This window comes from Candoia aspera, chromosome 7, assembly GCF_035149785.1.
Source record: "Candoia aspera isolate rCanAsp1 chromosome 7, rCanAsp1.hap2, whole genome shotgun sequence".
Classification (NCBI taxonomy): Eukaryota; Metazoa; Chordata; class Lepidosauria; order Squamata; family Boidae; genus Candoia; species Candoia aspera.
Genome location: NC_086159.1, coordinates 72,887,915 through 72,908,767, shown reverse-complemented (window position 1 = coordinate 72,908,767; position 20,853 = coordinate 72,887,915). Strand labels below are relative to the sequence as shown.

Sequence of the window (20,853 nt, the reverse complement as noted above, 5' to 3'; positions counted from 1 at the left end):
TTCTGCTCCAGCTTCCCTCAGCCTTCCAGCCTCTGTTAGAGAATCCTGTTCTTCCACCTTGCTGCTGTCTTCTCCTGCAACCTTACCAGTTTCCTTGCTGCTGCCCAGTTTGTCTTGATCGAAACCAGTTCCTTCTCTATTCTAAGGACTTAAATGTTGGGTGATCTCCACACCAGGTCACCTCAAACCAAGCCAAGGTTACAACTCATCTGTTCCAACCAGAAGCACAAGTTTTCCACATTGGGTGATCTCCACCAAAGGGATAGGGAATATGGAAAATGGGCTTTAGTCCATTCCTAAGCGCAGCTTCCTTCCTCTCTCTCCTAGGGCATTCCTCAACTGGTTTTCATGTTTTGGAAAAAGGAAAAGAAAGGCTAGGACAGCAAGCGGTCCAGCAGTTGATGCTGCAGGTTCTCCAGAAGGAGTGGCAGGCCAACTGGAGGACACTGCCAAGCCTCCTCAGGAAAAAAACAAGACCTTCTGTTAAAGATCTAGAGCTCCGAAAAGAGGAGCGGCTTGGTGAGTGGATGCTGGGTGTTGGGATGGGACCATGAGAGGAAAAGGGAGGGTGTTCTTTCAGGAGTGGACTCCTCCATAGAAGCAGATAGAGGAGCCGCTTCTGCTTCTTTCCTCCTTCAAGGTTGCCCACAGGGACAGGGCAGAGGCCAAACTCTTCCTGCTCCATGGATAACCTGTCCTCCTGGAGCCCGCGAGCCCACGCTGCTTTCCCACCTGTTCTGCTGCTTCCATGGGACTCTTCTGGGCACCTTCAGGATGGCTCAGTGGCCCTCATTGACCTTTTGGCCAACGGGGAGGGGAAAGATAGAGAGTGGGATCTGCCTAAGGCCTTTGTGAGACTTCTCTTGTGGCCAGGACACTGAGCCACTGGTGTGACCCAATAACAGCTTTTATTGGATGGGATCAGATTTCGATGGGAAGGATGCTGCAAAGTCTGGGCTGATATGGCAAGTATTCTTCATCTGAAGCAGACCTAAAAATTTGTCTGGGGATCACAGCCCCCATCTCTCCTTTCCCCAACATCCCCACAGCGGACCGCCAAGGTAAAAGGAAGGCCCTCTTCACAAAAAGGGACCACGAAGAAGCCTGTAAGGCCCAACGCGAGGCTGCCAGTGTGAGGGCAGCCTGGCGGACCAGCCAAAATCTCTGGCAAGAGGTCCATGAAAGGAAGAGCAAGGCAGCCCAAAACGGAGGTACACCTTGGACACAAAAGTTCCCCTGGCTGGGCTTCGGTCCCATGTTGGAAGCCCAGGTTCCTTTGCCCAATCTCCATGTGGTGCACATGATTCTTGGAAGGCTGAAGGAAGGGTTTCCTGCTTCCCTTCTGAAAGGGGGGCCATTGGGGACCTGGCGGCAAGACGCCCCAGAGCCACCCTGCCTGACCGCCTGACTCTCTTCCCTTGCAGCAGGAAAAGAGCATCATCCAGTGCCTGAGCTGTTGGCAGAATGCTGGGAAAGCCTTTAGCCCAGGAGAGATCAGAAAGGTCACACACCAGGCATTTATATAAAAATAATTTATTTACAAAAAGCAAAACAAAAGCAAAACATATTTAAAGGATTTAGCTCTCATTGAGAGCAAGCCTGGCTTGCTACATATCGGCAGAGAGAAAAAAAGAGAAAGTAAGAAACAAGGATCCTCCCCCCAGGTGATTTGCATCAAGCAGGTGAAAGGAGTCAATCAAATACAACCTCTTCACCTGGCCAAAATGATTAGGTACAATAGCAGTCTTAATTGTTAGTAGGAAAACCTCAACACTCCCCTTTTTACACTATAGATTAAGATGCAAACCAATGTTCTCTGACAACTTTATATGTCTTTCCATTCACATTACTTTACCATTATCTCCCCTTTGGTTTAACAGAAAGCTACCATTCTTCTTCCTGTGTTTTTCCAAACCTAGGTTGTTAGAATTCCAAGGCTTTTTAATGTGAAATGGCTTTTCATGCAGGCTTCAAAATCAAGCCTTTGTTTTTCTGTTGATGTGAACAGCAGCAAATCATCAACATAAATGCACAGATACATACAGCCTTGTTTGTACTTCATATATACACAGGGATCTGCTTTTCCTTTTTCAAAACCAAAATTCTGCAGTTTTTCATCTACTTTTTGGTTCCAGGATCTAGCAGCTTGTGTTAACCCATAGATTGACTTCTGCAGTTCACAGACTAGATTCTCCCCTTTTTCATAGCCAGGGGGTTGCTGCATGTATAATCTGTGGTCTAAATCACCATAGAGAAATGCAGTCTGAATGGCATAGTGGTTAACTGACATTTCTTTTAGTGCAGCAACTTTTAACAGTAATCTAATTGATTCACCTTTAGTAACTGGTGCAAAAGTCTTGTCAAAGTCTAAATCTTTCCTTTGAGTGAACCCTTTTGCAACCAACCTTGCTTTATATTTTTGGATTTTGCCATCAGCATCCCTTTTCAGTTTGAAAACCCACCTACAACCCAGACAGCATTCATTGGGAGGTAGATTTACCAGTTTCCATGTTTTATTTTCTTTCAAGGATGCTAATTCCTGTTGCATGGCAGAATGCCAATTTTGTGCAATCTCAGGTGGTAAAGCATTCACTTGTTCTAAAGACTCAGGTTCTGTGAATATGTGAAAAGCCTTTACTGTTTCAGCCTGAAAACATGATGGAGGAATGCCTTTATTACTCCTCTGAGATCTGCGAGGTAATACAGGGCTTAAATTTTGACTCCTATCACTTTCCTGAGAAGCATCTGTCTCATCAGACAGATCTTCAGTTTGCTTTTCTGGTTTAATGTCCTCATCAGGCAAAAGATCACCATCAGCAAGTCCTTGCTGTTCTCTTGTGGTGGTCAGTTCAACTGGAGAGCTCGAATTTAATCTCCCCCAGTTTTGTTCAGCAAAAGAAGCGCTTTTGCTAATTATTAATTTCTCTCCCATTATGAACCTGTAGCTCCTCTGGCTTTGTTCATAGCCAACAAAGATGGCTTTCTTTGTTGTGGGGCCTCCTTTCCTTCTCTGCTGTTTTGGAATGTGAACCCATGCAGTGCTACCAAACACTCTAAGATGGCTTACCTTTGGTTTCACACCATAAAACAAATGGAATGGAGTGTCCTGAATCATAGAGTTATACAACCTGTTCTGAACATAAGTGGCAGTCGATATTGCCTCTCCCCAGAACTTAAAACATAATTGTGAATCTTTTAACATGCATTCCATCGCATTTTGCAAGGTTCTGCCCTTTCTTTCAGCAACACCATTTTGCTGAGGGGTGTACGGGTTAGAAATAATTTCTTCTATCCCCTTTTCCACTAGGAACCTTCTGAATTTGTGAGAAAGGTATTCTCCTCCTCTATCACATTGGAGTGCAGATACAGGCCTAGGGAATTTTCCATTTGCGCATGTCACAAAACTTTTAAATTTCTCAAATGCCTCGTCTTTATGTTTTAAGATGTAGATAAATGTGTATCTTGAGAAATCATCAATGATGGTCATTGCATACCTTGCTTGTCCAAGACTTGGAGCAAAAGGACCAATAATGTCAGAGTGTACAATTTCCAAAGGTCTAGTTGGAACTCTTTCACTGTGCTTACTCACAGGAGCTTTTAGTGTTTTGCATTCTTTGCAAACTACACAATCTAAGTATTTATCACAGGGTTTTATCTTTAGGTCAGCACACAGCTGTGGCATTTGTGCTATATACTTGAAATTAGCATGACCAAATCTCCTGTGCATCAGGTGTACACATTGGTCATGATATGGAGTGTTGCCAACTGCAGCCTTGCAGCTTGGCTTCCTTGCATTTTGCACAATGTACAAGGAGTCTTTTAACATACCAGTAGCACACAATTTCCCATTTTTTCGTATCTCACAACCATTTTTCTTAAATGTCATGATATACCCTGTTGCAGCCAATTGTGCCACAGATAAAAGGTTTGATTGTAAATTTGGCACATACAACACACCTTTTACAGTTTCTCCTAAGCAGGATAAATACAAGTCACCTTGTCCCATAATTTTGGTCACAGACCCATCAGCCAAAGATACACTTTGTCTTTCAGTTTTAGACAGTGACACAAAAGAGATTTCACAATTACATAAATGACAACTGGCCCCAGAATCTAACACCCATACATCAGAATTACCCTTCTCAGCAACCTGTGCAATCTGGGTTGTCTGAAGAGCCTTCTTCTGTGTTGCCCTTGTGTTCTTCTTCTCTGTCTTTCTACTCTTGGGTCTCAAGGCACAGTCTTTCTGCAAATGTCCAGCTGAACCACAGGTGAAGCATCGCTGGCTGGCTAGGGCTGTGGCCTCAGCTTCCTTTCCCTTCTTTTCCCTTGTTTTCTGGTACTGCAGCTTTCCAGAAGAGATGGAGGGGGGGATCTTTCCTCTCTCTTCTCCCATTCAGCGAGTAAGTGCTGTGTAACATACGATGGGGTGAGGTCTGTTTCAGGCATAGCCTCCAGGCTACAGATCAGCGTGTCCCACGTTGCATTCAGTGAGGACAGGAGGATATATGATTTTCGGAGAGGTGTAAATTCCATCCCTCTCTCCTGCAACTCAACAAACAGCTGCTGAATATAATGCAGGTGCTCAGGAAGGCTATCTCCTTCTGCAAGGTAGGCTCTGTACAGCTTTTTCATCAGAGTAACTTTACTCCCTGCTGTTGCATTTACATATAAGTCTCTCAAAGAGTCCCAAAGTTGGTTTGCAGACTGCATGCCTCGCACGTGGACTAGCTGATTGTCCTCAACTCCCAAGATAATGGTGGCTCTAGCCCACTCATCCTGTCTCAGCCATTCAGCACTGGGATTTTGGGGGGTTTGCTCACCAATGGGCAGCCAAAGATTCTCTCTGCGAAGATACATCTCCATTTTCAGGGCCCAATTCAAATAGTTGGTCTCTGATAGGCGCTCCAGAGGCATCGCTGAGGGCTGGGAGGTAGCCATGGCTTCTTCCTTTTTTGCAAGTCACCTCAGCTGGCTTCTTTGTCCTGTAGACCGGCAGTTGCTGGAAAATCTCCAGGCGGCTCCAAAGAAAATCTTCACAGGTCTTTGCTACCTGCCTTTAAATTGTGCATGAGGTGTGGAGCTGATCTCTCTTTTCTCTCTGGGTTTTACTGGGCTGCTCACTGGGCACATAACCTGTTGGCAGAATGCTGGGAAAGCCTTTAGCCCAGGAGAGATCAGAAAAGTCACACACCAGGCATTTCTATAAAAATAATTTATTTACAAAAAGCAAAACATGTTTAAAGGATTTAGCTCTCATTGAGAGCAAGCCTGGCTTGCTACATATCGGCAGAGAGAACAAAAGAGGAAGTAAGAAACAAGTCCGGGCAGGATCCTCCCCCCAGGTGATTTGCATCAAGCAGGTGAAAGGAGTCAATCAAATACAACCTCTTCACCTGGCCAAAATGATTAGGTACAATAGCAGTCTTAATCGTTAGTAGGAAAACCTCAACATGAGCTCCATCGCTGCTCTGTTCCAGCTGAAGCAGACAGGGGAACTGAGAGTCCTGGTTCCCCAGAATAAGAACCTTTACGGTCTCGCTGTCCTGTTTAGTAAGATGGAGGGAGGGATGTAGAAATGGGTGGCAAGCAAAGGAGAATGGAGAGAAATGAAGGGACGAGGGAGAGGGAAAAATCTACCCTACTTTTCAGAAGGGTCAGCAGAAGCTCACCCTAACTGAAAGTCTGTCAGAGAAAGAGAAGGCAGCTTCCAAAAACAGGCCCATGCAAAGGGCCCCTCAGCTGCGGGTCACTCTCCTATGAACTGAAGGACAAGCTTTAGCAGAAGGGCAGGTCAAAAGGAAGGCCTGACTTGGAGTAGCCTGGTTGACTTTGGGTTCTCTGCTTCTCTCCCCTCATTTCCCACCAGGAAAAGAGGACAACGATTTGATCAGCTGGAGGACAACGATTTGAGCAGCTTCGCAGTTGGACTAGCTGCCCTTCTGGCAGTCTATGAGATCAGGTCAATCTCTGGTTTGTTTTGTAGCATATAAGGACAATCTTTTTGCAGGAAGGGGAAGAATAGAAAAGAAACAAGCAAGGAAAGGACAGCTTCATCTGGTACACCAGTTGTGCCCCGCCTAGGTCAGGAGGCCTTTCAGAGAGTCTCTCATGCCCTGGTCCCTTTGCAGCTTGATTACTACAACACACTGCACAGAGGGCTGCCCTTGACAACCACCCAGAAGGTTGAGTTGGTCCATTGCCCTTTTGGGCACTTTCAGCTGGGCCACCCAATGAAAGGAATGTTTTCCTTGTGAAGTGGGGAGAGAAGAGGGTAGTTTGACCTGCCCAAACCTCCTAGCCATCTCCCCACCTTCTCCTATTTTGTTGGAAACAATGACACCAAAGATTTTTGTTTAAGCTGGGCGCTGATGTCTCTTCCCTCTTTTGTCCTACAGCAAGGTCCCACTAGCCATGGAGCCACCAGTGGAATCGATGCTTCTGGACATCTTTGTCTTCCTCTGGATGGGCTCCAAGAAGATAAGAGATCAGGATGCTCCTGAGGTACCAATGTAACTAACCTTTCAAGGGACTTGCTTTCGGGTGTTGACATGACTGGGAAGACATTCCAGAAAAGTGCATGTCACCACCTGTCTTTCCTTCCAGGTAGAGAAGAAATTGGCGGAAGAGGCCTGGGGCCTGATGCTCAGAGCTCTCCTTCAGCAGACTCCCACCACAAAGCCTTCATTTTCATTTTGAAGGTAAGGGCATAAAAGAAACCCTTGGACAGTGCAGGCATTCTCAGCATCAAGGGTGAAAACTCCTGTTCGAAGTCTGACTCTGAACAAAGCTGGCGGATTATTCTTGAGGACAGGCCTCCAGTACCACAAGAACATTGGCTTGTCACAAGAGCAGTTTTTTTCATGCAAGTTTCTGTTTGTGCACAAGTACCTTCAACTGTAATATGTGAAGACCCAAATTGCAAATGAGAAAAAGAAGTGTTTAGAATGACCTTGAATTCTTTTCTGGGAAATGCCATCCCAAAGCCATCCCAAAGCATCCCTGGGCTTTAGAAAGGCTGGGGCATTGTTAGAGGCAGAGCATGGCTCCAGAGTCCTAGAGAAGGATGCAGCATGAACTGTGCACATGTTCCTAGGCAATGAGATGCTTGGTTCTAGGAAATGAGCACAGGTGTCCTCTCTTCTTCAAATCCGCAGCACTTTGAGCCACACGGCTGGAGATGCTTCTCGGCGGTCCTGAATCAGCTTCTCTAGTGCAGCAACCACCATCCTAGGATCAATGTTAGTAGCAAACCTATCATGCCATGGATTGTCGGCTTCGGGTCCCCCGCTGCCCTTGGGAACCCATCCTCATTGAACCTCTCTCCTGGGAAAAGAGGGCAGGGAGGTTGCTTTTCCCCTTCATTCCACTTCATGCTGAATGAGGGAATCCCCGGAATGCATATTTTGCTGGGTCAGATTTGTGTTGATGGGACAATGAAGAAGGGGAACTCCTCTCCAAGACACCTTGACAACAGTGGGATGCATTTCCTTCTGTCTCTTCCAGCTCAAAGAAGTTAAGCAGGCATTTCCCAAAATTCCTGCTGAACTCTGGAAGGCTGAAAATGAGCATGGCTTCATTAATGAAGGTAATCTCATTCAGAATGTTCAGGGGAAGGGGTGAGGGTATCGGCACATGAAATGAAGGAAGGAATGCCAAACTCACGCTTTCTATCTGAAATGGGGTACAGTATACCTTTTCAAGCTATGTAACTAGCTGATTGAATTTCAACATCTCTGTCTCATTCAGTTCTTCTCCCTTTGTTGACAGGTGTAACCTTCCCTACCTTTTGCCAACTTCCTTATCTTTTTCTCATCTCATGCAGATGACCTAGCGGTAGAGGAGCTGTGTCCTTCCCCCACTATTTAAGAAGCCAAGCTGGGGGAATCAAGATCACCAGGGAAAAGAGGGAGCCAGATCATCTGTCTGCTGATCTGATCAAGGTGATTCTTGGTTTTTCACTAGCCATGACCAATATGGTGGCGAGTTGAAAGAATGGCAAGCTTCTGCCCCTAGGATGCATCTTGGATGGACTCAGGATGTGCACTGAGGAGTTGAAACTCCCACCAGATTTAAGAACGAATAGGAAAAAAACACAACGCACTGCCTTCTGTCGGCCTTTGGAAAAACAGGCCAGCTGCATGGGGTTCAAAGCCTCGGTGAGCCAGCATTCTATTCCCTCAGGGGTCCACCAGATAGACGCTCTTGGAAAGCCAAAACCCAGAATACGGGGGAAACAGGATTCTCTGTTTCCAGTTCACTCTCTTGAAAAGGAGGGCTGAGCATGATAGGGCTTTTGTTCTGCAGTTCTAAGAAACATGCTTCTAAACCAAGGTGGTGATGTCAACATGGAAACTGAGGAAACCACCCATAGATCATCATTTCCCATCCTTGGGAAACAAAGGACTGCCTGACCTCACCTCTCCTCTATATTTCTGGAGTTTGCTTTTTGCTTGACTGGATGGCACTTACGTTCCCTGTTAGGGCCCTGAATGTGTATGTGTGTGTCCGTACACCCTACCCATGAAACCCACGAATACAGTAAAATATCACACACACAATATAGTAAGAAATAATAACAATATCAATAACACGAAGAATAAGAATAGCAATAATAAATTTAGTCACCATAAAACTCCAGGGTTGTGACTGACAAGGAGCCCTGGAGACACGGGCCTCCTCAGCTTCCCCGCACCAGTGAGGGGCATTGAAGCGAGAACGTTACAGTGATTTCTGTCACAGCTATTAATGAAGACAGGGCAAAATATATAGGTATACCAAAAAGCCAGAGAAGTAAATATTATCCTTTTGAATTTCTTGCATTTCACCCTTTGGCTGTTGATGAGAGTGCTGATTTTTCTGCATCTGATATTTGATGAATTACTTTACAGATAGGACTTGAACTGTGGTCTTGGCACAGCTGTGAAGACATTCTGGGAAAGTGCATGTCACCATCTCCGTGACTCCTTTCAGGTAGAGAAGTTGCTGGAGGAGGCCTTGGGCCTCACGCTCAGAGCTCCCCTTCGGCAGGCTCGGACACCACAGCGCTTCATTTTTTCTTTGAAGGTAAGGGCACAGAAGTCCAGGTGGAGCTTGAAGGAACCATTGGCCGATGGAAATATTCACAGAACCAAGTGCGAAATATGTCCCACTCTGAGCAAGAGCTGGAGAATTTTTCTTGAGGACAGGCATCCAGTACGAGAAGAAGATTGGCTTGTCAAAAGATCTGTTTGTCTTCATGCAGGGTTCTCTTCCTGGACAAGTGTCTACAACTTTCGAGTTCCAAGGACAGAATTACAGATGAGAAAAAAAAGTGTTTATGGTGAGCTTGAGTTCTTTGCTGGGAAATGCCATCCCCAATCTTCCTCCATCCAATGAGGCTGGGATTTAGGGAGGCTGGGTCAATGTTTCAGGGAGAGGAGGGCTCCAGAGGCCTACAGAAGAATGCACCAGACCTGCACGTGTGTACTTTGGCAATGAGATTCTTGGTTCTAGGAAAGAAGCAAAGGTGTCCTCTCTTCTTCAAACCCTCAGCAATTTGACCCACATGGCTGGAGATGCTCCTCCACGGTCTTGAAGCAGCTTCTCCACTGTGAGAACCATCATCCAAGGATCAATGTATGTAGCAAACGTATAATAACATGGATTGTAGGCTTCGGGTCCTCCCCTGTTCCGGGAACCCAACCTCATTGAACCGCTCTCTGGGACAAAAGGGCAGGGAGGGTGTCTTTTTCATTTCATTCCATTTGATGGTGGACTGGGGAATCCCTGGAATGGATTTTTGCTGGGTAAGATTTGTGTTGACGGACCAAGGGAAGAAGGGAAAGTGCTAACCAAGACACCTTGGCAACAGTGCAATGCCTTTCCTCCTGTCTCTTCCAGCTCACAGAAGTCCAGCAGGCATTTCTGGAAGTCCCTGCACAACTCTGGCATGGTGGAGAACTGTATGGTTTCCTAACTGAAGGTGATTTCAATTAGAATGTTAAGGGGAAGGGGTGAAGGTGTCAGAAGATGAAAGGAAGGTAGGAAGGAAGGGATGCAAAACCCACATTTGTATCCCAAATGGGGTGCATGTTTTCCAGCTATGTAGCCAACCAATTAAATGTCAACAACCTCTATTCACGGAAATCAAGATAGTCTATAGCACCACATATAAGATGCCCCCTCAGCGCTCACTGAGGATGTGATTCGTCAATGGGCACAGTAAGATTCACCCAAATAGAGTTCCTCACAGATAGATGAAGGATGGATGAAAAGGACTTCCACTCAGTCTCAGGGAAAGGCCCTCCTTTTGTTCCATCCACAACTCTCAACTGTTGCAATTAATGGCAGTATTTATGCCGTTGCACGCTGCTGACCTTTTTGCACAATTTGCAGGGTGTGAAATGCCCTTGTCTCAAGAATGATGTTTCTTGGCAATATTGAAGATGAATGAAGATGGCAAAGGGAGAGGGATCCACGTTTGGGCTGTCGTCATGGCCAGTGCTTCAGGCTGGAGGTTCGGAAGTGAGTCGGACTGGACCGGAGAGCAGGATGCCGGAGGACGGCAGTGTTTGTCCTTTTGCCATGTTCATAGTTTCCCCAAGTTTGGCAACATTTTTGGGGCATTTTGCTGTCCACGCCAACTGAACCGCTTTTGGGTTCTTGCACTGTACCATTCCTGCTGCAGGTTGGGAAGCAGTTTTACTGCACTGGGCCGCAGCTTTGGACCTGTTATTTGGGGGTCTGGACTGCGGCTAGAGGACTGGATTCTTGCTGGACGCTAAGTGGGGGCTGAGAGGCGGGCTTCTGCGGAACGCTGCTGCTGGACCTTCTTTGCTGCTGCTGTTTCTGCTGCTGCTTTTCTTGGAGATTCTGCCACTGGATGCCTTTGCCACTGCCGGGATCCTTCTGCAATACCAATTTTGGTGCTTTGGAGCTTTGGACAATGCCTGGGTGGGGGAGGGCAACAGTAGAGTGGCAGGCTACTGTGGATCACCTTCCCCCATAGAGGCAAACTTGGCCTTCCGTCTGGGTAGCCCTTCAAAAGAAGTCAGGAAGAAGTCAGGAAGAATAGGTTTCTGTGTGCTGTGTGTGAGAAGGTGGCAGCTGAGTTTCCTGTTGGGTGTCCCGCTTCCCCAGCCAAGCATGGCTGATGAGGGCACTGAAAGGTTTCTGGTCCCGAATTTTGGGGCGCTGGGATGTGGGGATGGTGCTGCCATTGGGGTTTTGGAGGTGGTTGATAGTATCATGGTAGTACTTGGCATGGGGAGGTATGGGGGGACAATGTGAGCAGGCTGCCCTCGGGGAACGTGGAATTCTTGTCTGATATGAGGTCTGCCTTCCAGCTCCTCAATCCCAGTCCCGATGCCCTGTCAGCAGATCTTCAGTGGTCCTGGCCTCCGGCTGCTGCTTCTGAAAGCCGGTATAGTCCGCAATGAGACTATCCCTCATCCTTGATTTAATCCTTTTTTGAATTATTTATTCCTTTTTAAAATAATGACCGAAAAATGGGAAAAAAGGGGAAAAACCCAAAGATACTTATGTTTTTTTTTAAAAAAAAAAATCTTAACAGGTGCTTCAAAAAATAAGCATTTAAGAAAGGGAATATTGCCACTGAGAAACATCTGGTAGATGATATTTATCTCTTAACACAGGACTGGTTACAAATTCATCCTCATCCTCTATCAACCGATCCAAAGTCAATTTCCTCCCTTCCATCCAATTTTCCCATAGCCCCATCTTTTCCCACGTTGTTAATGTTGGGTTTCCCTGGTAAAGCCAACTTCGCATGGGAAAAAGCAACAACTCTTCTTATTTTTTAATCAGACATTCCTTTCCATAGCTTCCTAATTGAGATGATGCTTCCGATGATATCTGAGTTCTATTCCTTTCATGATTAAACCCTTTTTTAATATAAGAACCTAAATAGAAGTTCAAAGTAAAGTTAAAGTACAAAGTAGACAGCAAAGGAAAGCTTGAATGCAGAACAAGAAAAACTAAGGAAGTGGAGAAATCACAAGAAAATAGAAGGTGACTGCTGAACTTCTCCAATGCAGATACAAAGGCTTGTTAAGCAAACTTAATCTCCTATCATTAGTTAAACGTTTGCAAACGTTATATGTATAGAAACAGACAAATTATTCATCAAAGCCCAAAATCAGAACTTCATTTTCTTCCATTAGCAGCAAATAGGCCAAAGGCAGTTTCCAAACGGAATCAACTCCAGCCACGGTGTTGATTCCTCTCCATGCTGTCCACTTTGTCATTTCCCACAGCCCAATTAATTTCCCCATCCACTCTTCCCTTGGGGGACATTGTGCATCTTTCCACTTTTCTGCATGGAAAAGGGTGGCTGCTCTTATCATGTAGAAGAGCAAAGTCTCAACTTCTTTCTCAAATTGTTCACCCATCAGACCCCAAAGGAACTGTTCGGGTTTCAGATTGTCCTGATCAGACTTAGAGGTGGCCAGGCAGATTTAATATCAAAATATTGTTTATGAAATAACCTCTTCCAAGAATTAAGTCCTTAGAAACAAGAAGGAACGGTTTTCGATCAAGACCAACTGGGCAGCAGCAAGGAATCTGGCAAGGTTGCAGGAGGAGACAGCAGCAAGGTGGCAGAGCAGGATTCTCTAACAGAGGCTGGAAGGCTGAAGGAAGCTGGAGTACAAGGTGCTACTGGAGGTGGGATTGAAGGATGAGAAACCGGAACATCACCTTTACTACGTGGGCACCAGAACGCTGGGCGAGGCCAGACAGAGCCTTCTGGATCAATCTTGGTTCTAACGACATGACTGTACTAGATAGGGTGACTCAGGCTGGAGTGGATAGTTGGAACTGGAGACTCAGAAAAGGCTGAGAACTCAAAGCAAGGCTAGACTCAACTGGAGAGACTGGACTAGGCTGAATACTCTGGACTAGGAACTTGGAGCAAGGCTGAGAACATGGAGAAAGGCTAGAGTTGGTTGGAGGCTCTGGACTAGGCTGGACTAGGAACTTGGAGAATGGCTGAGAACGTGGAGTACAGCTGGACTCTACTTAAGGCTCTGGACAAGGCTGAATACTCTGGACTAGGAACTTAGAGCAAGGCTGGAGGTCGATGGCACAACAATGTTGTACTGGAGACATTGGACTAGGCTAGAAGCTGGAAGGGTGGCAGGACTGAACTGCAGACCCAAGGAAAGTCTGAGGACTTTAAGCATGATGAGACTGCACTGGAGAGTCTGGACACAGCTGGAAACTTGAAACCTGACTGGAAGCATGCCTGGAACGTGCACAAGGTGCATGAAGAGGACCAAAGCGGGATCTGAGACTGAGGTTGCTGGGTCCGGCAAGGAGAAGATCCTCGGCGGCAGCAGAAGCAGGATTCAAATCCACGTCAGAGGAGACGTGGGATGCTTTCGGATGGCATTTCCCAGAAAAGAACTCAAGGCCACTCGAAACACTTCTTTTTCTCATTTGCAATTCGGGTCTTGGCATATTACCGTTGAAGGTACTTGTGCACAAACAGATTCTTGCATGAAGAAAAACAGCTCTTGTGACAAGCCAACGTTCCTGTGATAGTGGATGCCTGTTTTCAAGAACAATCCTCCAGCTATGGTTCAGAGTCGGAAATTTAACAGAAATTTTCAGCCTGGATGCTGGGAATGCCTCCACTGGCCAAGGGTTTCTTTGATGCCCTTACCTTCAAAGTGAAAATGCAGTGCTTTGTGGTAGGAGCCTGAGTGTCAGGCCCAAGGCCTCCTCCACCAATTTTGTGTCTACCTGAAAGGAAAGAGAGGTGGTGACATGCACTTTTCCGGAATGTCTTCCCAGCCATGTGAACATCCAAAAGCAAGTCCCTTGAAAGGCTGGTGACAGTGGTACCTCAGGAGCACAATCATCCCGGATCTTCTTGGAACACATCCAGAGGAAGACAAAGATGTCCAAAAGCATCGATTCCACTGGTGGGTGCATGGCTGGTGGGACCTTGCTGTAGAGACAAAGGAAGGAAGAGACATCCACTCCCATGTTAGTCAAAAGCTTTTGGTGTCATTGTTCCCAAGAAAATAGGAGAAGGTGGGAAGCCGCTAGGAGTTGTGGGCAGGTCAACCTACCCTCTCCTCTCCCCACTTCACAAGAAAAACATTTCTTTCATTGGGTGGCCCAGCTGAAAGTGCCCAAAAGGGCAATGGACCAACACAAGCTTCTGAGTGTTTGTCAAGGGCAGCCCTCTGTGGAGAGTGTTGCAGTAATCAAGCTGCAAAGGGACCAGGGCCTGAGAGACTCTCTGAAAGTCCTCCTGACCTAGGCGGGGCACAACTGTTGTACTAGATGAAGCTGTCCTTTCCTTGTTTCTTTTCTATTCTCCCCCTTCCTACTCTCTGAGTCCTGCAAACGGATAGTCCTTACACACTACAAAAACAAACCAGGGATTGATCTGATCTCATAGACCGCCAGATGTGCAGCTAGTCCGGCTGCGAAGCTGCTCAAATCGTTGTCCTCCAGCACAGCCTGGTGGGAAATGAGTGGAGAGAAGCAGAGAACCCAAAGTCAGCCAGGCTACTCCAAGTCAGGCCTTCCTTTTGACCTGCCCTTCTGCTAAAGCTTGTCCTTCAGTCCAAAGGAGAATGACCTGCAGCTGAGGGGCCCTTTGTGTGGGCCTGTTTTTGGAAACTGCCTTCTCTTTCTCTGACCGACTTTCAGTTAGGGTGAGCTTCTGCTGACCCTTCTGAAAACTAGGGTAGATTTTTCCCTCTCCCTCTTCACCTCATTTCTCTCCATTCTCCTTTGCTTGCCACCCATTTCTACATCCCTCCCTCCATCTTACTAACCAGGACACCGAGTCCATAAAGGTTCTTATTCCGGGGAACCGGGACTCTCAGTTCCCCTGTCTGCTTCAGCTGGAACAGAGCAGAGATGGAGCTCAGGCACTGGATGATGCTCTTCTCCTGCTGCAACGGAAGAGAGTCAGGCGGTCAGGCAGGGTGGCTGTGGGGCGTCTTGCCGCCAGGTCCCCAATGGCCCCCTTGCAGAAGGGAAGAAGGAAACCCTTTGGAGGCTGTCTCTGTCCTGAAGAATCATGTGCACCACACGGAGATTGGGCAAAGGAATATGGGATTCCAACATGGGACCGAAGCCCAGCCAGGGGAACTTCTGTGTCCAAGGGGTAGCTACCTTTTGGGCTGCCTTGCTCTTCCTTTCATGGACCTCTTGCCAGAGATTTTGGCTGGTCCGCCAGGCTGCCCTCACACTGGAAGCCTCGCATTGGGCCTTACAGGCTTCTTCGTGGTCCCTTTTTGTGAAGAGGGCGTTACTTTTACCTCGGCGGTCCTCTGTGGGGAAATTGGGGAAAGGAGAGATGGGGGCTGTGATCCCCAGGCAAATGTTTAGGTCTGCTTCAGATGAAGAAAACCTTCCATATCAGCCCAGTCTTGGCAGCGTCCTTCCCATCAAAACCTGATCCCATCCACTAAAAGCCTTTTTTGGGTCACACCAGTGGCTCAGGGTCCTGGCCACGAGAGAAGTCTCACAAAGGCCTTAGGCAGATCCCACTCTCTATCTTTCCCCTCCCCGTTGGCCAAAAGGTCAATGAGGGCCACTGAGCCATCCTGAAGGTGCCCAGAAGAGTCCCATGGAAACAGCAGAACAGGTGGGAAGCCAGTGTGGACTTGGGGGCTCCAGAAGGACAGGTTCTTGGTGGAGCAGGAAGAGTTTGGCCTCTGCCCTGTCCCTGTGGGCAACCTTGAAGGAGGAAAGAAGCAGAAGCGGCTCCTCTATCTGCTTCTATGGAGGTGTCCACTCCTGAAAGAACTCCCTCCCTTTTCCTCTCATGGTCCCATCCCAACACCCAGCATCCACTCACCAAGCCGCTCCTCTTTTCGGAGCTCTAGATCTTTAACAGAAGGTCTTGTTTTTTCCTGAGGAGGCTTGGCAGTGTCCTCCAGTTGGCCTGCCACTCCTTCTGGAGAACCTGCAGCATCAACTGCTGGACCGCTTGCTGTCCTAGCCTTTCTTTTCCTTTTTCCAAAACATGAAAACCAGTTGAGGAATCCCCTAGGAGAGAGAGGAAGGAAGCTGAGCTTAGGAATGGACTAGAGCCCATGTTCTATATTCCCTATACCTTTGGTGGAGATCACCCAATGTGGAAAACTTGTGCATCTGGTTGGAACGGATGAGTTGTAACCTTGGTTTGGTTTGGGGTGACCTGGTGTGGAGATCACCCAACAATTAGGTTCTTAGAATCGAGAAGGAACTGGTTTCAATCAAGACAAACTGGGCAGCAGCAGGGAAACTGGTAAGGTTGCAGGAGGAGACAGCAGCAAGGTGGAAGAACAGGATTCTCTAACAGAGGCTGGAAGCCTGGGGGAAGCTGGAGCAGAAGGCGCTACTGGAAATGGGAATGGATAATGAAGAAATGGAACAGGGCTTGTACTAAGTTGGCACCAGAACACTGGGCAAGGCCAGACGGAGCCTTCTGTAAAAATCTTGGTTCTAACGAAAGGACTCTACTGGATTCATTGACTCAGGCTTGACTGGAAACTGGAGACTCGGAAAAGGCTGAGAACTCAAAGCAAGGCTAGACTCAAGCTCTGGACTAGGCTGAATACTCTGGACTAGGAACTCAGAGCAAGGCTGGAGATCGATGGCACAACGATGCTGTACTGGAGACATTGGACTAGGCTAGAAGCGAGAAACGTGGCAAGGCTGAACTGGAGACTCAAGGAAAGTCTGTGGACTTGAAGTATGACGAGACTGGACTGGAGACTCTGGACACAGCTGGAAACATGAAACATGACTGGAAGCATGCCTGGAACTTGCCCAATGTGCATGAAGAGGACCAAAGTGGGATCTGAGACTGATGTGGAGAAGTGGAGAAGGCTGACGCTGATTCCTCTTCAGTAACAGACACGGTTTCTGATGAGGGTATGGACTCTTCTGCGGAAGCTGCAGGCTTGTAGGATCAGTTGTCTTTGGCAGCTTGCTCCCCGTGCACCTGCCTTTTATGCCAATCCTTTGCGCGCCTGTTCCCTTCTGCATCCAAGTGAGCTGGCTTCTCCTTTGCATGTTTTTCTGCCCATCAGTAGCGCACGCTGGTTGGAGGATTCAATTCCTCCTCTCGAAGGTTGGCCGATCAGTGCCTGTGATTCTTCCTCCGCTGCTGACTCATTTTGGGTTTCACTTTCCCGGTTTCAGCCCAGTAAGTTTCTCTTTCCTCCTCTGACTCAGAAAGCCTTTTTTTTTTTCTGAGTCAGAGGCTGGCTGGATTCTCACACATGTCTATCTCCACTTCAAGAATCTTTTGAATCATAATTCATATTTGCTCCCAGAATTTCTTAACCTTTCCACAAGTCCACCAAAGATGGTCAAATATTCCTTCACATTTGGAGCATTTCCAACAAACATGTGATATCCCTTTAAACATTGTTGATAATTGGGCAGGTGTTCAATACCCGTGATCCATCATTTTCTAAAAGTCTCTTTCAAGGTATAGTTCAAGGTCAATCTCCAACCCTTCTTCCGTCTATTTTCCGATTGCTCATGGCTGATATTGCATCCAAAGTTCTTAGCCCATTTAATCATGCAATCTCTGACATATTCATCTTCCAAATCCATTTACAGTAATATTTTATACATCTTAGTAACAACACTTTCAAATATTAGTACAAAACTCATTTCCAACTGAGCTCTTCATTCATGAAATTATGAATCTTTTTACCCAAATTAAACCATTCTGACAATGGTGGTGATGTGAACCAATGACAAGTATGACCTTCCAATTCCAATTGTTTCCTCGTTTTCAGGTTAGGTTCATCTTCACCTTCCTCAAAATTCAACAAATCTTTACATCTCAACCAGACTGGTTTCCCCACCATCTCTCTTCTGCAGAAAGCTTCTTGTGGTGACAACCACAAAGGTATATTAGGAGACAATCTTAATTTCTATTGATTCCAACTCCTCAGTATGATATGCCTCACAAAACAATTGTCAAAATCTTTGTTATCTTTATCATACCACAAGTAGGCGTGCCACCCAAATCTCAGATCATGTCCTTCCAACTCTAATGGCGACCTATTCTTCAAAGTCACCCAGTCCTTCATCCAAAGCAAACAACAAGCATCAAAGTACAACTTCAAATCAGGGAAACAATTTATATTTAACTCTTGGTGTTTTCCCCCTTGCCAAATCAAGGTAGAAATGTCCTTCTGCCATTGTTGGAATAGTACATCAGTTGACAAAACTGGTATAGTCTGGAACAGGAACAACATCCACGGTAAAACATCCATGTTAATCACAGATATCCGACCCCTAAGTGACAAGTGTAATTTTTCCAGTCTTGACATGTGTTTTTGAATGTCTTTCCAAATTTTGACAGAAATACTATGAAGCAACCTACAATTCACATTTAATCATGTCCCCTCCAAATATCTAACCTTTTTTTCAGTCTTACATCCAGTCTTACTCATCAACAAAACATTTTTGGTTTATTTCTTTATTGATTGTAAGATCAGCTAATGACCCAAATTCCTTCCATTTCCTCACCAGATGTTCAACAACATTCAAGGGATCCTGTAATATCAAACCAAAATCCTCAGCAAGAAAGGGCTGAAGGAGAAAGGGCTTATAGTTAAAGGGCTGAAATCAATTATCTTTTAAAAAACATCTTTTTTACCTTTAAGCTCTTTTGATCTAGTTAAATACCTCTATTTTACACTTCCAAGACTAAGATAAAGAGCAAAGATAGCAAAGGGCATTCTTGTCTAGTTCCTTGCTGTATATGACAAGTCCCTCCAAAGGACTGATGTTCGGCTACCCGAGCTGAGACTGAGGAGCTGGTAGGTGAGACCGGAATCAATAAATGGTCCAGACTTCCCCTGGAACGGCCCGTTCCCCATCTCCCACTCTATCACCCCATGCCTGTCACCACCATAGTGATTTGGCCTGCCCCCATCTCCGCAATGGCAACCCCATCTCCATATCCAAGCCCCTCAGTTCCCAAGACCGGGGAGCCCCTACTTTCCTCACCAGCCATGCCCAGGAGCGGAAGAACCTCCCTGAGGCGCTTGAGATTTACCAGCTCCCAGTGCCATCAAGGTACCTCCAACCCAGGCCTCCCACCAACACTGTCTCAATGGGCCCGAGCAGTCCAACAGTCCTGCTTCCATTCAGGTGAGAGCCATTCCAGACACCACCCTCCAGCCAAGCACAGCATCGCCCATCCATTCGCAAGTTGGTGGCTCTGGACCTCGCCCTCTCTCTGCCATCCGAACAGTGTTCCTCAATCTGAAGTTGTGTTCTGAAAGACTCCATGCCACTTTTCTATGTTAACAATTTTTGAAAATCTCTTTCTTTGGTTTTCTGATCTCTAATCATAAATAAAGTGACATTATAAGTCTTTATTATATAAAAATTCTTCATTGGATCGATCCAGGGAATCTCCTGTCTCCAAAAGCTTTGTAGAGATATTAGACATGCACACACACAAACATAAATATAGAGGCACAAACAGAAACACACAAAGACACACAAAGCTTTAATAACAGGGGATCGGCAGATTTCATTGGTCTTGAGCAATTTTGATCTCCTATGGGAACATTACAATTTTGTGCAAGATCTGGTAAGATTTTAGCACCTCTGCAGGAGATCAGAGATTTTAGAGTCCTTTCTAGGTGACGGAACCTTATGGGGTCTATCAGATGACCAGCATCTCCGACATGATTTCCCCCATAGTCATCGTTATAGAAAAATGATGTGTTGTCATGGCTTCACTTTCCATTCCTTCTGGCCAGAAAAGTGGTGGTCTCATTCTAGATGCAGCATGTTCTCCTAGGCAGCCTGGCAGGAAGACGGGCAAGGGGAACTGAGTGGAATGTGGTCTGGCTGCTTTCGAACAGAGCCATTGAAATGAAGGCTGATAAGAAGGAGAATGAACAGGCTTCCGACTTTGCTCACCAGGATGGGCTTTTGCACTTTCCTTGGGAAGAGCTTCCTTCTATGTTTAAATGTCGGGAGGATTGTTTGATATGATCTGGGTCTCATTTATAGAGTGTAGTACCTTTCTGAAACATGGCGTTTTCATAATGCTGAACCTTCAGTTCAAGGGTTCGGCCTAATAGGCTAATGAAGGCCACAGGAGCTATTCCTGTCCCAGGAGTAGAAAACAATGTGACACATTAGCAAATTGGAGAAAGAGAACAAAGTGGAGAGCAATATTAGGGAAAGTCCATAGATTTCAGTTATTGGTCTTAGTATTCTCATTATTAGAAGGTACTCAGAGGTGGGGTTTACACAACACGTTTCCCAGAGTTATCAAGCTTGCTGGACTCATCTGAACAAGAGCGCCTGGCTTATTGGCAATATTCATATGACAGTCCTAAATCATGATTCATAAACTAAAATGGCTGGCTTCACAACTTCCTTAAAAACTCAGGCACCCTGAGTGGTGTGGAGCTGAAGACTTATGCATGAATTTTGGAGAGTAAAACAACATTCCCTTTGCAAAGATGGTCATTTCGGCTATCCGAAAAAACAAAATCCAAAGTAATTCAGGCAAAGCAAAGGCCTTTATTAAAGGGGTCAGTGTTTTTATAGGGTACAGGAACATGTGATACGTACATTCAATATATGGGATACGCCGGAAAGCAACTAATCAAAGCATAAACGACCCTGATTAGATCTGAGAAGTAACAACTGAAGAGGGCTAGGAGATGCCAAGGATGCCGCTGGCAAAAGACGGGGAGCGAAGACCATCGAAGTTGAGGTAGAGCCCCAATTACAGCCTACTCGTGGCAGGAAGGGTGACGAAACAGGGCTGTTTCTCTGCTCTTTTTGCATCTGCAGATAGCCACCCAGCGGCCCTGGTTTGGGTGACCTGGACTCTCTTTGGTGGGA

General features: G+C 46.3%; 1 long non-coding RNA gene across 1 annotated transcript in view; it reads left to right on the top strand.

Annotated features, from left to right (window-relative positions):
* LOC134500655 (uncharacterized) overlaps positions 1-7,936 on the top strand; it is a 92,376-nt gene extending 84,440 nt beyond the window's left edge. Inside the window, exon 3 of the long non-coding RNA XR_010068281.1 lies at positions 7,826-7,936. This is a non-coding gene — a long non-coding RNA (uncharacterized LOC134500655). The remainder of the gene's footprint in view (positions 1-7,825) is intronic.
* The last annotated feature ends 12,917 nt before the right edge of the window (positions 7,937-20,853 follow it).